This window comes from Mesoplodon mirus, assembly GCF_964341445.2.
Source record: "Mesoplodon mirus genome assembly, chromosome: 13".
Lineage (NCBI taxonomy): Eukaryota > Metazoa > Chordata > Mammalia > Artiodactyla > Ziphiidae > Mesoplodon > Mesoplodon mirus.
The window spans coordinates 62730625-62748795 of NC_138989.1; positions in this window are offsets into that span (position 1 = coordinate 62730625).

Genomic DNA, 18171 nt, shown 5'->3' on the forward strand with positions numbered 1-18171 from the left:
GTTTCCATTTAGTATTTAATGGTCTTTGGAGAAAAATAATAAAACAGAGTGTTATATATATATTTTTTGGTGCAAGATAAGATTTTCTGTTTTTTGAAATAAGTCTGTAGCATAAAGGTTAAACTATTTTAAGACAAAATAAAATAGAGTGTATTTAAACAAAGATAATTTCTGAGGATTTTTTTTTTTCTATCTGCTTCAGTTAATTAGATGGTGCCTGGAGCAGCTCCCAAGTTAGCTTTTGGATGTGAAAGTGAATTATATTTTGTTATCAGATCTTATTGTTAAAGTTGCCTGATTTTTTTCCAAGCAACAGCTGTATCCTACTCTTAGAATGTTTTGCAGGTGACCTTTGGTGTGTTAGATTTAGATAAAAATAGTTTTTCATTAGCTTTCCTGTAGCCCCCACTTCCCTTTCCAGTTTGAACCAGTGAGATTTCAAAGCTGGCGAAAGGCTCCCTAGTGCTAGGCCCCTTTGCTCCTGGGAACAAAACTCAGCTGACAGTTACTTCCCAGAGACCAGCGTGCCAGGGTAAGATGCTGTGACCGTGTGCACTTTGCTCATGGTTGAAGCAAATACAGGGTGTTTCAAAAATAGCCCAAAGAACTTTCCTCCTAATTTGGTTCTATTTTCAGGTTTTTTATTTGGTTATCAAAATGACAGGAACTACTTACTGCATTAACATCTCATGACTTTTGTAACTTACTTCATGTAAAGGAGAATGAGGAACCAGACAGAGTAAAGCCTGTGTTTATTAAAATACTCACTCCTGGATCTCTTTACTTCATCAAATTTTTAGTCCTACCTGCACTGGAAAGAGATCTGTTAACAATTAGGAAGTTCACTGTTAACAGTTAGGAAGTGTTTTTAGTTTTTGGAAATGGTTCTTTTATACTACTTTGTATCTGAGACCTAGACATGTTAGTGCCTATGAGAAACTTCTTTTCTTGGGCTCTAGAAGAAAATTTTTTACTTAGGGTCTTGTTTTTGAACCCTTTTGCCCTTGGATGCTGCTTTTGAAGAATAGACAAAGCATGAGTAAGTAAAATAATCTGTGGCTAGTACTTAATCTCATTCTGGCTTCCTCTTTCTATTCTTTGCTGGCTTTTGGCCTTGCCTTCCCTTGTTTGTATGTTTTTCACAGTAGATGACAGCTATTTATAACTTTAGTCCAAACAGAAAAATTACATAAATCTTTACAAAATATATAAACATGTCTTCAGCTCCAATTGTGCAATTGAAGTAAGGTGAATTTCTTCTAGGTTTAGGTTTTGTTTTAACCATTTTGCTGATCTATGGAGTGATCCTCCTAGGTCACTGGTAGGTATGATTTTCTTTACTTTCTTGACTCCGTGTTTGAGAGCAGTGATTTACAGAATTAGAGACGTTCCTGGGCTATACAGTGGAGCTTTGGCTGGGAGAATATGCCTGGAGCAAAAGAAGGCAGTGTCAAATATTGGAAGGAGCAATGCGCTCAGCAAAAGATGCAGGTGACGGTCATGAACGTGATAGTGATGTGGAAAGAGCATCCATTCGCCCAACAGAGGTTGTGACACTGTCGGCTCAGTTCAACTGCCGTGGCGCTACTCTGCGGGTAGCATGCCTTCTAGGTGGGGATGGCTTTAGGCAAGGATCCCTTTGTGTGATGAGGATTCACCATTTCTTTCTTTCCTTTCTGCCAAGCCTTGAGATCCCATTTGGTAGGTGGATATTAGTAAAGAATGAGAGCGAGTGCTGGCAGTGAAGTCAACTCTCAGAAAGAAGGCGGCGGCAGCAGCTTGCGTGATCTGCTCATAGATCCTGGCCTTCACGGTGGGAACACCTCTTGGTTGTAAATCCTGTTGATCTAACTTCTTATTCTTTGGTAAAGGAAACTATTTGGTACCAGTTTTTTCCTTTGTGCTTTGATAATTGACACCTCGAAGGAGTCATTTCTGTTTCCTTCCCATGGCTGCTCTGTCCTAAGAGTGGGAGGGTGAAGTGTTGTGGACCATTGAGCCCTCACTCTTGAGCTTGAGTCTAAAGCAAGCAAGTGTGACTTTAGGATGGATCTTGGCACCTGCAACAGGAGGGAAATCAGACCAGAGGGTAGAGGGACTGATGTTTAAAAAGCCTGAACCAGAGAGCAGGAGACTCCAGAGAAAGACTATCCGACCACTAAGGGATTTGATTTCTATGCCTTAAAATGGAGAATTTCTAAGATTTATTTTCTGAGACTGAAAGACAAGACTGTGTTATTTTAGGGAATAATTCATTGTTCTGCAGAGCCATCGCGTTTCAGGCAGGAATTGCGGAGAGTGGCTCCCTCCAGAAAGCTGTTTAAAGGACTACAGTTCTGTCGTCTCACTTAAGTTGTTTTTTTTTTTTTTTTTCGGTACGCGGGCCTCTCACTGTTGTGGCCTCTTCCGTTGCGGGGCACAGGCTCCAGACGCACAGGCTCAGTGGCCATGGCTCACGGGCCTAGCTGCTCCGCGGCATGTGGGATCCTCCCAGACCAGGGCATGAACCCGTGTCCCCTGCATCGGCAGGCGGACTCTCAACCACTGCACCACCAGGGAAGCCCTCACTTAAGTTTTGGAAGGCGCTGGATGACTAACGCCCACAAAACCTTGAATTTCTACAAATTCTTTATTTTCAAAGTTTTAAAAGAATATGTATTTCAAAATTTTCACATGGGGGTAAGAAGTGGTACAGATTGTTATCCTGATTTTGCAGATTGGAAGACTGAGAACAGAAGAATAACATACCCAGATTTACATAGCTCGACGTAGCAAGAGTAGATTTTTTTCTATGGTCCAAAATCGGACTTTTTAGCTTTACGAAAAACAAAGCCTCTTTTTTCCACCTGGTTTTTCCTTCGTTGTTATTGCTGCTGATTCTACTTTGTTCTGGCCTGAGAAGAATTGGAAGAAGTCTTCCTGAGAAGGTAATGTTGGATTGGTTCCCTTTTTTCTTGGGCAAGTGGTCACAGATTGAAACATCAGAACCACACACCTGCATATGCCTCTCAACTCAAGCTCAGGAATGGCCTTGGAAACTTTTCCCGTAGATAGATTCCCTGTCTCATAGTTTATGGAACAGGAAAATGTGGATGGTCAGTAAACATAAAAAAGATGCTCAGGCTCAGTACTAATTACGGAAATGCAAACTTACATTACAGGACACCATTTCACATAGGCAGAATCAGATAGGAATACATTTAAATCCAATAAGGAGGCAGGACAATGGCAATTCACTTGTCTTCTTGTAGGAGCACAATTTGCTACAATTATTTTGGAAAACAGTGGAATTGTCTAGTAAAAAGCTGAATATGTGCATACCTCAAGCTACCGACTGAAGGTTTGGGTCTCCCCTCCCTCCCATTCATATGTTGAAACTCTACTTCCCAGTGTGATGTCATTTGGAGGTAAGGCCCTTGGGAGGTAATTAAGTTTATATGAGATCCTAAGGGCAGAGCCCCCATGATGGGATTAGCGCTCTTATTAGAAGAGGAGGAGACCTCAGCCTTACATGTAAGACACAGTAAGAAGGCAGCTGTCTGCAAGCCAGAAAGAGGGCTCTCATCCAATCCGACCATGCTGGCGCCCTGACCTTGGACTTGCAGCCTCCAGAACTGTGAGGGGAAAAAAAAAAAGCCTGTTGTTTAAGCCACCTACTCTGTAGTATTTTGCTGTGGCAGCCGGAGCTGACTAAGACACCCATGACCCAGCAGTTACACCATCTGGGATGATACCCATGAGCAACTTTTAAACTGTGGTGGTAGCCTAGGTAGGGAAGTCATGAAATCAGTTCAGTGTCTGTAAACCATCTTTTGTTTATTTAAGGAAATATTAACAACATAGAAATAACAGGAGACAATATTGTTACATGAAACTTTTGTTATATACTGATAAACATCTACACACAAACATGTATGTGTACATAGGGTCAAAATATAAAATGTATTTTATTTATTTTTACTGTGGGTTGCAGTAAAAAGATACGGAAAGCCCTGGTTCTAGAGAAACTGGTTTACGTGCTCAGAAATGTTTAGTGTCATTTTTCCCCAGTTTTTGGATATTTCAACATGGATGTTCATCTATAGGATGGATAAACATTGTGTTTATAGAAGGTGTAGCCACTGTGAAAATTAATGAGCTAGAGCAATATTTATACACTTATATTAGTTATATCAACATGGATAAACCTCAACACTGTGGAGTGGAAAAAAAGCAAGTTGCAGAATCTGTACTACATGATGCCATTTATATGAAGTTCAAAAAGACAAAACAATACTACATACTGGTAAAAAAATTGATACACACATAATAAGAGTATAAAGAAATGCATGAGAAAAAACACCAAATTCAGACTAATGGTTGCCTCTGGAGAGGGAGGTAAGGAGGGGACACGGGGACTTCAACTTTACTGGCAAAATTTCTTAAGCTGGGTAGTGGGGACACAGATGTATGTTATTATTTGCACCTTTATGTATATCTTAAATATTTCATAATAAAAATTGTTCTCTGTCTCAAGAAGAAGGAATAAAAGCTCTTTATGACGTTCCAGATGATATTAGTGGAAATGAGTAAGATCTGAAGCTGATTCCTTTTAGATGCCTTCAGTACTTTTGGGATATGTCACCATAAGCAATAAGAAAAAATAAATTTGATAAATTGGGCTTTAACAAAATTAATTTTGTGCTTCAGAGGATATACCATCAAGAAAGTAAAATGACAACCTGTGGAATTGGGACAAAATATTTGTAAATCCTATATCTGATAAGAGACTTGTATCTAGAATATATAAAAACTCTTTCAATTCAATAATAAAAGACAAAAAACCCAATTAAAAAAATCTGAATAGACATGTCTCCAAGGAAGATATACCATTGGTCAATAACACATGAGAAGATGCTCAACATCATTAGTCATCAGGGAAATGCAAATCCAAACCACAATGAGATATCACTTCACACCTACCAGGATAACTAGAATCAAAAAGTCAAGTAACAGCAACTGTTGGTAAGGAAGTAGAGAAATCAGAAGCTTCATACATTGCTGGTGGGAATGGTCCAGCTGCTTCGGAAAACAATTTGTTTCTCAAATGGTTAAACATAGAGTTTCCATGTGACTCAGCCATTCTATCCCTAGGTATACACCCAAAAGAAATGAAAACGTATGTCCACACAAAAACTTGTACACAAATGTTTATAGCAGCATTATTCATAATACCAAAAGGAGGCAACAACCCACATGTCTATCAGCGGATGATGCTTTATGCTACAGCTTGGATGAACCTTGAAAACATGTTAAATGAAAAAAGCCAGTTACAAAAGACCCCACCACATATTCTTTGGTTTATAGAAAATGTCCGGAATAAACAAATCTATAGGAACAAAGAATAATGATTGCCAGGGGCTGGGGGGAGATGAAAGGAGGGAGTGATTGCTAATGAGTAAGAGGTTTCTTCTGGGGGGTGAAGAAAATATCCTAAAATTCCATAGTGGTGATGGCGAAACACTCTGAATTACACATTTTAAAAGGGTGAATTTTATGGTATGTGAATTACATCTAACTAAAGCTGTTACTAAAAAAAATTACCAATTACCTGAGGGCACCATGCTTTAAACTGCTAATACCTTGGCATGAATGGGTGCCGGCACACTGCAGAAAATGGATTTAGATAGTTGGGGCATAATGAGGAAGTTTCAACCCAGCTTTGAAAAGGGACTCAGGAGACCAACATGACAGTAATTGAAGCCAGGCATGACCAACTTTCTCACTGGGTGTGGCCCGCCCTGACCCTGAGATGCAATTTTAGGAGGGGATCTACCCTCCGTGGAGAGAGGTGTGACTTGCTGAGGGTGAAGATCTTTCAGAAAGAAACCAGCCGTTCCCCACTGAAATGTAAGTGCTTGCCCTCAAGGCAAGGTCAGGACCATTTCCTGTGAGCTCCTGGGACCTCTCCCTGGTTTTTTCCCAGAAAGTTTACAGCCACCCTGAGAGACCATTTCTGATAGCTGGCATCCTGCTAGAGTGGCCCTGACTGCACCGTTCGGGCGGTGAGTCACGTGGGGTTAGAGTGGTGGCAGCGTCTTGCTAGTCATGCCCCTGCCCCCTGGGAGATTCTGCTTTAACTACTCACGCGCTCTCTCGGTTGCCAGCCCCTGAGAGTCTCTGTCACTGCTGAGAGTTTGTGGTGTCCTTCAGGGGTGCTGAGGCAGAAAACACGTTAGGACCTTAGTTTTATGCAGTGCTGGGTAGTACCTCTCCTCTTTCATCCAGTTGGTAATTTTCCACTCCCCAAGGTAGATGGCTGAATTCTACTGATGAGCTCTTTGGGCTCTTGGCAGAGTACATTCGTCTGTTGTGACATTAAAACTGTATACCATTAAAAATGTGAACCTTTCACTCAGCGGTGAAATATGCAAAATCTTCAGCACAGGCACCAACCGATCAGAATTAGCACTGGAAGTAGGGCTGGCACAAGCTCCTGTGGCAGGTATGGGATTAACCCTCATCGCTAGACTGCAGATCCTGGGGAGCGACCAGGGCGGTGGGAAGGGCGCTCCAGGCAGCTCCAGGAAGGGGCTCTTTGCCAACTGCGATTGAAATGAGGCATTATTTTAACAACTGATAGAACCAAAGTAGTGTGTACTGTCAGAGAGTCAGTCTTGCATTCACGTAACCTGTCTGTGCCTCGAGTTCCTAACTCATAAAATGGGGATGAGAGCACCCGCTTTATGGGATTGTCATAAGGAGTAAATGAATGGGGGCCATCAGTCGACGCCATCAGTCTCGCCAGCTTTGCACCTGTCAACGTTGTTTGCCTAGCTCAGCCGGGAAGCGTGTAGACCAAATTAAACTTGTCTGTAGGCTACTAACAATCTTACAGCAGCAGAGTTAAACCCTTACAGCATTTTTTTCAGAAGTGAAATACTTCAAAGAAAGCAATCAACAGTTTGTTTATGTGATAACTGGCATGGGGTGGTGAAAAATAAAATGTCCCAAGGTCTGCCTTAACTGCTAACAAGCTGTGTGACCTACCACGGTCATCCTCCTCTCTGGATCTCAACTTCTTCATCTCTGAAGGGCCTGCCACTTGCAGGCCTACCACTGTGGTGGGGTGGAGCAATCAAATAAGGTAATAGAATAGTATAGGATGATTCAAAGCACTTTAGAAATTTTAGACCCAAATGACTGTGGAAGCAAGGCTGTAATGGAAGTTAACACAATGGGCCAGACAAGTGGGGGACTGTGGCACACAGGGGAGAGTATATGCTTTGTCCAAAGAGGAAAGCTGTGACTTGTCATGAGAGAATACAGGCTTGATGTTGCCAGATCTGTGGATTTTTCAAGAGAAGACATCTGGATTTTAAAAACGTCTATGTGAAATTTCTGATTTATAGACACTCTTGTGTGGCCACGGTTGGACCTCCTGAGTATACAGCTTGAATAGAACTGTTGGTACAGGAGTACTCCCCTCAGTCCTCCAGGAATGCGATAAAAAGCGACGAGCCCGGGGTGGCCTAGTGAACTGACCCTTATTTTGTAGAGGCTGCTGAGACTTCCGAGCTCCAGGTGCATCTCTGTTGTAAGGTACAGAGGATACCTCAGGGAGCTGTGGTCAGTTCCTGTCCTTGGTCTCGTGTGTTGCCTGAGTACATCTCTCTGGTTGGCTAGACAGTCAACTGAAGAGAACAGAGGCCAATTTCGTGTCATCAGTCTCACCAGCCCTGTAACCTAAATCAATCCTATTTGATCTAGCTCAGACAGGGACTGTGTGGGCCAAATAAAACTTGTCTGCAGGCCTGATTTAGCCTGCAGGCTGCCAGTTTGCTGCCTCTGTACGATGCAGATTTCACTGGTTCAGCAAATACTAAATACTTGCTATGTGCTAGGCACTGGGCCAGACTCCAGGGACATAAAGGTGACTGGAAGTCAGTCTTCACCCTCAAGTAACTTTGTCTGGTGTAACAGACCATTGTCACAAAGCCTGACAAGTGCTGAGACAGAGCTCAATGCAGTGGGAACAAAAAGAAGGCTCCCTGAGCCAGCTTTGGGGTGGAGTGAACAGATGGAGGAAGAGCTCCTGCAGAAGGTGATGGGGAGCGAAGTTTGCAGGATGGGTAGGAACTGTGAGGTCAGGGGAGGTAGAAGGTGGAGGGTGTGGGTGGGTGCCGTTCCGAAGCTCAGGCAAAGCATGGAAGTGAGAAAGCAAGCATGGCTCATAGAGGAACTGCATTTTGGGGGAAAGGGGGTGAATGGTGGGGAGTTAGCTGGAGATACAGTTGGGAGCCATGAGGCAAAGGGCCTTGAATGCCTCACTAACATCTCACAGATGCTCTAGCTATGGTCTCCACTAATAGAACATGTATATTACTCTCTAAAAGCCTGCATTTTGAGGCAGAAAATGAATGTCTAAACACATACATGCAATGGAGGCGTACCTCTGAAATGATGGGAACACTAAAACATTGTATGGAGGGGAGGAATAAGAGCAGCTCCTCCTGGCAGTAAAATGGGGAGTGAATTAGAGGAGAATGGAATTGGAAGTGGGAAATATGATTAGGAAGCTTCTGCAGGAATTGAACAGATAAGAGAACAAGGCTGTACCAGGTGGTGGGAAGGAGAAAAGGGAGGAGAGGTCAGAATGAAAAAATCAATGTAAGAGGTTGACTCTGGAGGACTTGGTTACGGAGTGTTGGGGGTACTCAGCCTGGAAGGAGGAGTCAGGAAGAGAGACTCCCAGGTGATGACATCCACTGAGTAGGAAATGCAGAGAAGGGATCAGGTGTGGAGAATGTAGCAGAGGTTTTTGGGTGTCCCATGTCATAGACCTCTAAGACGAGGACAGGTTATTGCACTTTGTACTCTCTGCCTTAAGAAGGAGACGTAGCACTTGGTGGACCTCTTTGGCTTTGGGACACAATACATACCATATTTGGAAGTACCGTTCCCACCTGTTCATTGAGCGACTTAGAGCAAGGAAGGGCTCTGCCGCAAACCCGGGCTACAATGCAAGCTGCGTTGCTGCTTGGACCATTATGATCCAGCAAATCCAGTGGTGCTAGAGGGGTTCCTGGTGGATTAGAGTACAGTGTGGAGTCTCTGGCAAGCCCCAATAGGAGGGGTGTATTATGGATCCTACAGGCTTTGGAGCAAGGCTCTGCCTTCTGCAGCAGCGAGCTATTCACCATTTGTAAAGCAGTTCCCAGCTGGTTCTTGGGCCCTGACCATGCAACATCAAGTGACCAAAACATCAACTGCTCACCATGAGCTGGGTTTTGTACCATTCACATTATGAATCCAGGCAGGCCCAATGGCAGTCCAATCTAAGATGAAAGTAGTACACCTAGGACTGGGCAAAAGGCCAAGGGGCACAAGTAAGCTGCACAAATAGGCTAGCGGCACAGGCTTCTTCCTCAGACCTCCAAGGCAACCCCCCTGTGGTATAGATGACTCTCCCACAGTTCACACCAAGCATTTTCTTGTGACCAGCTTCTGGAGGAAGAAAGATCCCAGGCCTGGTTCAATGTGTTGGTGTTAGCCAAAAACAGACTGCTGGTTTCACTAAAGCCCCAGTCAGGGTAGCCCTGAAGGACAGTGGTTAATGGAACCTCTCCCAGTGGGCAGAACTCCTAGAAGTATACCTGTCCATCAATGTGGTCTAGAGGGAGAAGTCTGTATTCCATAAGGTTATGTATTTTGAGTAGTGACAAAGGGCTTGGTTGGTCGGTCAGGCCTGAAAGGAAAAAGAGAAGAGAGACAAGGAGGTCTGGGGAAGCGGCATGTGAGTGATCCTATGGGAGTGGGCACAAAGCGTGTGGGTCTTTATTATGTTTCTGCTAATGTTTGTCAGAGAGCACCCAGCACAGAGGAGGTGCTGAACAGCATGATGCCCTGTGGAGGTCAGCCTTGTCCTCAGCCATCTGGGGCTTGCACGATGAGCCCACGAATAGGGTAGCCATGGCGAGGCATGGAGGCTAGGCATGGGCCCAACAGTGTGAGCTCCCTCTCAAGGTGGCTCTGGTCACTGCCATTGCTGACTGGTCTGTCAGCACAGAGACAGGCCCTGAGTCCTTGACCAGCCAGCTACTTGATGACAGTTCATTACATTTGGCCCCTTCCACCTTGGAAAGAGCAGCAAATCCACCTTCCTGGGATTGATACCTATTCTAGCGTTCATCTGAGGGTTCACAAAGTACCTGATTTATTTACATACGATGCCTCATAACATCACATCTGACTAAGAGCCCCATCTGACAGCAAAGGAAATGTGACAACGGGTACGTGATCACAGAATCCACAGGTCTGGTGTATACCAAATCGCTGGAAGCTGTGGACCTAATAGGATGATGGAATGGTTTGTAAAAAACTCAGCTAATGTCCCAGCTCAAGGATGACACTAGGGTTAGGTGCTGTCATGCAGAATAGAGCTGATCTATGGCACTGTGTCCCCAGTTGCTAGAATACAGGTCCAGGAATCAAAGGTGGATGTAGAATTGGTCCCTCTCCCCATCACTCTCAGTGGTCCACTTGTACCAGGTGAGAGGATGTCTGGAACTCAGGAGGTTCACTCAGGAATATGTCTAGATCTCAGGGCTTCCATGCCTGGTGACATCAGAAGAATAGGCCCTTGCAACAACTATGGCCTGACAAGGCCAAGTCCATTGAGGTCTCAGCCCTCTCGGGGATGCAGATCTGAGTCACCCCATCAGGCAAGCAACCTAGACCAGCTGACGATGAGGAAAATTTGGAATAGGTAGTGGAGAAGGAAGATAATGATCAGCAGTGTTAGCCTCTAGACCTGCTGCAGCTGTGAGTTGGGTTGTAACTTGTCCCACTAACTCTCCTGTACAAAGCATTTTCATTGGAACAATTACGGCTGGCCACTACCTTGAGGCCTCAGTGACTGAATAGACTTAATGTGGGGGCATAAGTGGATCCGAGTGGTGCAGAGGGCACATTGAATAGACTATTTGGGGTGCCCTGCATCACATCCCCTTCATCAGTCTCTGATTTTAGCTGCAGCCGTGATAGTTCTTTGTGAGCTTAGACTCATGCTGACAGCACCCTGAATTTAAGCACAAGAACGCACCATTCTGATATCTATTCTAGAGCCTTCTGCAAAACCACAGGGGTCTGTTTGGCTTGCATAGCTCAAACACAGCCCAGAAGTTGGGGGAGCTAGTGGCCCTGGAACAACCCTCTGTCATGGAGGATGGAAGCCAGTGGGTGGATGCTCCTGCCTCACCTGCCCTAGCTGGGGGATAGATGCCCAGCCTCACATGTTTTGCGGTGGCGGCTAGACAATTCTGGGAGACATTCCGCATGCTTCTTAGGAGAGCCCAGTGGAACTGAGCCCCCACTGCTCACAGCAGTGACTTTGATGTTGGACCTTGTATTGGCTTTTCCTCCTTTGCTCTCCCTCCTCCATTCCTCCTAATTAAACTGCCTGCATCTGAGTGCTTGTCTCAGGCTCTGCTTCTGGGAGAATCTAAACTAAGACAGGGAGGAAGAGGCTGAGTTCACTCTGAACTTGACATCCAGTGGAAATAGGCATCAGGCAGCGGCCGTATGACTTTTGGAGGTGTAGACTTACATATTAGCATAAAGTGGCAGATAAAAACCACAGCCACCCCTCCCCTCCTCCAAAAAAAAAAAAAAATGTAAGAGGCCAGTAGAAGAAAGGCACCCTTCTAGGGCAGTGGTTCTCACCCAGGGTGGTCTAGAGGTCTAGACCTCAGGTCTAGACAACGCCTGAGGTCATTTTTAGTTGTCCGCAATGTCGGGGTGGGGGATGGGAGATCGATGCTACCTACTGTCATCTAGTGAGTAGAGGTCAGGGATGCTGCTAAACATCCTGCAATGCATAGGTCAGATCTCCATAACAAAGAACTGTCCAACCCCAAATGTCAGTAGTGCCGAGGTTAAGAAACTGTTCTAAGAAGATTGCAAAGGAGCTATGGTAGGAAGAAAACCAGGAGAGGGCAGTGCTGTGAAAGCCAGAGTTTCCTAGAGCCAGAAGGGCCAGCAGGTCAGTGCTACAGAGGGGCAGGAGAGGTAGGAACTGATAATCGTCCATTTAGTTTAGCAACAAGGACATTTACTAATGTAGTTTCATCAGCAATATGGGGGCAGAGGTCAGTTTGGAGTCAGGGAAGGAGGACTGGAAGGCAGTTAGTGAAGACAAGGACGGACTCTTTCCAGGAGCTTTGAGATGAACAAAAGGAAGGGGTGTTGGGATGAGCTACAGGGAGCTATAGAGTGGAGGAAGAGCTTAAGAAGATATTGGAAAGACAAACACCCTGTAGATGCTGATGATAAAGAACAAGGAGGGATTTGGAAAGGGCCATCTGCAGGGGAGAGGCAGGGGGGTGACAGGCTATGAATGACTACTTGTTGATTGATTATATCCGGTCGTTTAGTGCATTTCGATTTGTATTGCTCTGGTCTCCCGAAAGTCTTCTTGGGGAATTCCCTGGCAGTCCAGTGGTTAGGACTCCACGCTTCCACCGCAGGGGGCACAGGTTTGATCCCTGCTAGGGAACTAAGATCCCGTATGCTGCATGGTGCAGCCAAAAAAAAAAAAAAAAGTCTCCTTGGGGAGTTTGTCTGTTTTCTTGCCTGGTAGTTTTCAGAGGTGAGCACAAGGCTGTTGAGGACACTCAGGTCCCCCCAGGATGTCAGCTGAGCCATCCTCTGTGGAATGCCTGTGGAAATCCAAGTTCCCTTCAAGATGTTTACGGACTTGGGTTTTAGGCTTTGGGGGTCACCTCTGTCTCTTGGTTCCTGTGTCTGTATGTGCACGCCCTGTTCTGCCATGGATTTAAGCTTGAACATGAACTCCTTCTCTCATTCTGCAGAAATCACCCCACACCAGACATTCGGGCGTGTGGCCGCGCCTGGGTTCTTGCAGTGCCCGCCCACACCTGCGCCATTTGGTAAGCGCCTTGCTCTTCCTCTTGCCTTCCCTGCTCCTCATCTGTCTCCTGCAAATTGCCCTCATCTCCAAGTCCTTCTCCCCCTGTATACTCAGCCCTCCTGAGCTCCCAAACAGGCGTAGCCCAAATCATCCTGGTGCACAGTAGACAAGAATGCTTCTCTTAGACAGATTCATCCTCCAGCAGAAAATGGTTATGGCTTAAAATTGTGAAAATGTGCTTTCTGTGAGACCGCAAATTCAGTCTTAGAGGGTTTGGGGACCTCTAAGATTTATGCCCAAACCCACGACAGTGACTCACGCTAAACCAGGAAAGCCCCATTCTTCAAGACCATTGTGTCACCTTGTAAGGTATCAGCTCCTCCAGCGACAGTGCAGGGAGAAGCTGGGAGCAAAGCTAGAGGCGAAGAAGAGGCCCGGCTGGGAAAAAGGTCCCAATTACCTTAACTTCCTCCTCTGTCTCCGGGCTTGCTGGCCTAGAATTCAGCAGGCCCAGCTTCTGGAACCTGTTTCTCATCAGCCTCATGATCTTAAGCCTCGGTGTTCTCGTGTGTAAAGTGAGGATAATAAGGGAGGAACAAAGACTTGATGAAATAGGATCTATGAATATCTGCCTCATAGTAGCTACTTACTATGTTCTAGATGCCGCGTCTCCCTCTGCTTTTGCAACCCATTTCTTGCCTGGGTGCTCAGAATTATTAGCTAAGTGTTTGGTGACCCTAGACAACTTCCTCCTTCAGTACTGGCCGATCAGTCAGCAAGTGGGAGTGGAGGACCGCACCTCACCAGTGTCTCGGGTGGGACGCAAGATCCCAGCGTGCCCCCAAGATCTTCCGCTCTCCCTGGGGAGATGAGAGCGGTCAGAGCACAGGGAAGACAGTGTGGAACTGATAACATTTCATTACATTTTTTATTGAAAATTTTTTTTTGTATTTTGAACTCGCATGAGGCAATTGGCACTGCTTTCCACACCTACTCACCAAGTCAGGGCCAGGCCACCCCCACGCTCACCACGGTGGAGGCTCCTGGTGCAATACTGGCAGTGCCCAGCAGGGGCCGGCCTAGCTCTTCTCGGGCTGAGAGCCGCAGATGGAGATTTGATGGAGACTCTGCCTCTAAGAAAGGGATTTGCAGACTTTTTGGACCGTGATCCACAGTAAGACATGCATTTTACCTCACGACCCAGTATAGGTCTGCGCGCACGTGTATTTTGCTAAACAATACTTACTCTTACTACCTGGGTGCCTTCTGATCTAGTTTGTTCAGTTCTGTCCTGGATTAGATCATTTGAAAAATACCGCTCACACCTACCAATAGATGGAGACCTATACTCCGAAACTCACTGGGAATCTAAGACGGGGGAGTGGGGACAGCGGGGGGTGGGGAGATTAAGGGTCACCTAGGAAAGGACCCCTCGGTACAGCTGTGGAAAGTGTGGGCCTGGGGCTGCCACGTGTGATCCCAGCTCTGCCCTTTTCTCCATCTGTGGCCTGAATGACCTACTCCACCCCTCTGTGCTCAGTAAAAGACAGCACTGGTTATAATAACAGCTCCTTTCCCACTCAGAAACAAGGATGGCTGCGGAGTGCCAGTCAAAGCTTGCCCGGTGTGTCGTGGGTTCATTGCGTTAACATGTGTTGACACCTGTCACTGAAGACAATGGAGTAGAAAGCTCCTGGCCTGGCCAAGGTGGCCAAGAAGCACACAGCCGATGACAACAGATGTGCTGGGTGCAGAGGTGGTGATGAGCACTGAGCACTCTGGGAACACGTGGGTATCTGGAGGACTCCTTAGCTTAGGGCCTCTCCAAGCATGATCCTGGAGCAGCAGCAGAGCTCAGGAACTTGTTAGAAATGCACATTCTCAGGTCTTAACCCAGGTATATGGAATCAGAAACTGGGGGTGGGCCTGGCTATCTGTTTAATAAGCCCTCCTGGCAATGCTGATGCCTATTCCAATTCGAGAGCCACTGCCAGTAGCTACCTGACTTTGCCGCACCTTACAGTCATCTTGGGGGCACCCAGAACCAATCTGATCACAGCTGGGAGTGGGAGTCAGGCATCAGTAGTTTGAAAAAAGATTCCCAGGTGATTCCAATGTGTAGCAAAGTAGGGCAACCACTGCCCCCAGCCAAACCTACGGGGTGGGGCATCTGAGAAAGCTTCCTGGAGGGCGTGCCATGTAGGCAGAAGCCTTAAATGCAGTGGGGGCTTGTGTGTAACTTGGGATGGAGGGCTGATGGGGGTTCCTGGTGCCCATAGAAGTTTCCAAAGGGACTGTAATCTAGTTTGAAGAAGCTGGGCTCTGGAGACAAGCCATCTGGGTGTGAATCACACTGCACACTTACTGGCTAGTGTGACCTCAGGCAAGTCATCCCAACAGTAAGAAGTGAGGTTTCTTGTATGTGCTTAATCCTCACAGCGACCCCATATCTTGGGAGCTTAGTGTGACAAGACATGACACTGGAGAGATGGGGGAACAAAGCCGCAGAAGGCGTTATCACCATGCTCTTGACCTGAAGGCCCTGGGAAGCCACTGGAGAGTGTCAGTGCGGGGGGAGGCGTGTGGAGATGTGTGTGGAGAATGTGCTAGAGAACAACATGCCTGGAGGAGAGTGGTCAGGGAGGGGGCCCGTCGCCACCACACAGGTCAGATGTGACGGTGGCCCGCCTGCCAGAGGGATGATAGAAGACCTGTCAAGATGGTGAAATAGGCAGGACTCGGAGGTGAGGAAATGGCCCATTTCTGGACTCGACGAACTGGGTGGTCTGTGTGCAGAGTTGGGGAACCCCGTACACCAAGCCCTACCACTAGGTTTCCTCTTTGTTCTGTAGACGGAGGGCCGGAGATAGGCATGGTCAGAGTGGGCCCTTTGACACCGTGGTGCCCCGCCTCTCCACCCCACCACACACATACTTCCTGACAACGGTTTGGGCATCTTAGAGTCATTCCTTGGCTGAAGGCCTTGAAGGCCCGTCCAGGTGGGTTGACTTCTTGTCTCTGAATGTGTCATGCATGTTCCCACCCCCAGGCCTTGGCCCATGCCTCCCCCTCTCCTCCCTATCAGAATCCTGCCTTCAGTCCATCCTCCGCCACAGACACACTCCAGGGCTTGTGTCCTTGAAGCCCTCCTAAGCACAGTGACTGTCCTGCAAAGGACAGCGTCCCAGACGTGCCACTCAGTCCTGTTGTCAGCCCTGCACCTGTGGCACCTGAAACAGAAGCACCTGGAGTCTGAGGAGGGTCTGCACGCCTCTGCCCGACCCACCAAGACTGGCCCAGTGTTTTGCCGAGCAGATGTGCGGGTAAGGCCCCCTGATTGGGTTGGGAGGAAAACACAGAATTCAATTACTGGCCAGGAAGGCCTTGTTGAGAATTAGATGATCAGAATTGTCAGCTGAGGCCTCGGGCCCTTAGAGGCTCAGTGGGAGAGAACAGAAGGTGGAAACTTGAGAGTGTCATCCTCCTAGGGTCTTAGGGGGCTGGGCACATCCCTCTGGTTTCTGTGATGTGGTCCCTTCTTCATCCTGAAGTGAGAGCTGGAGACAGCTGGGCCCTTGGTGCATCCCTGCCCAGTCCCCTCCAAGGCAGCTTCTCCCAGCGGCTGGCCATGGAGGTGACGGATGCTGCCAGCTCCCAGCAAGGGACAGAACCAGGGGCAGTGTTCAAGAAAGACCAGTTAGCTGCTAAGGACCCACTGACTGTGCCTAAGGCCATGTTAGGTGCTGCCCAGGAGGTGCCAGAAATACTAAGACCAAAGTTCCAGAAACAATAAGAGAATGGTACAAAGTGAAGGGCTAAATTGTGTAACACAGATGCTAATACCTGGGGGATAGGAAGTGAGAGCTCAGACCTTGGACCCAGACAAACCTGAGCTTGTTCACCAGCTAAGGGACACTGAGCAGCACAGGAACCTAAACGTCTCTAAATCTCAGTTTCCTCATCTGCTAAATGGGGGTGATAATAGCACCTGTTATTCAGGTGATTAAAAGTTTAATTATATATATTCAAAAGTATGATACAGTGATTGATACACATGATAAAGAATGTAAAGTCTTTTAGCCAAGTGTATGGCACAGGACAAGCTCTAATAAGTGGTAGCTATTGCTATCGCTGCTGTTTCCTTCTGGTTATGAGTCATTACAGGAGTTCAGGAAAGGGTGAATCCACTGAATGATCCTGATTGGCCTGAAGAGACAGGACTTGTAGGATGGGTTAGAGAAGAGAAGAAGGACTAATGAGCCAGAGGGAGTAAAATGTCCTGATTTTCAAAAAGAGAATAATATGGTTCCTGGGACATAAGCTTAATGTCACTCAACAGCATTCTAGAATTATTAAACAGATGGTCTGGGAGCACTTTACAGAGAACCATACTCATTCCAGAATTAATTCATTAAATCATGTCAAACCCAAATCCCCATTACCAAAGGATTTTTTTTTTTCAATCATTCAACATATTTATTGTTAGCATATTAGGAAAAGCAAAGGTTCTCTTGGCAAGCACTGAGCGAAGCTTCCCTTGCTGTCCGTGTGGACATGAGAGAGACACGTGAGCAAGGTGAGGCAGAGTGAGGTGAGGTCTGTAACAGTATGAACAGTTTTGCCCCAAGAGCTGGACCAGTGGATGGCCGTCAACCTGGAGCTCTGTCCCTGGTGGCAGCCACGGGGCTCTGGTCCAGCCACTGAAGAGCCAGAGGAACACGTGGTGGGAGGGAGGACACAGCAGGGTCACTGTGACACTTCAGGAGTCACAGCTAATTAGGAGCAAAAAATAATAGCAGAACGGCAGAGAAATCACGTTTTATGTTAAATGTTTTTTTTTCCAATGGGATAATATAAGCTCATGGTAGAGAATCTGGAAATTATAGAAGATCAGGAAGATGTACCTTAAAGATACCTGTACTTTTCCCTGAATGGCGTAGTTTAATAGTATGACTAAGAAGCATGATGGTGAGAATGGGAATTCAGGGGATACCTAAGAGGAGGAGAGTTCAGGATTGTTGAACCTAGAAAAGGGTTCATGCTGTATCGGTCTTTGAAGAGTGGACAGGCTAACAGGAAGAACGTGTAGGCTCTCCTGGAGTGTTCCAGAGAGCAGAACTAGAACACGGGGTCTCCTAGAGGCCCACCTCTGCTCACCAAGAATGAAAGCGCCGTCGAAGAAGCGCCCCCCAGTGGACTGGCTGCCTTGGGAGGGAGAGGTTCCCACTCCTCAGGGGTACTTAAATGCAGAAGCTGGTTCT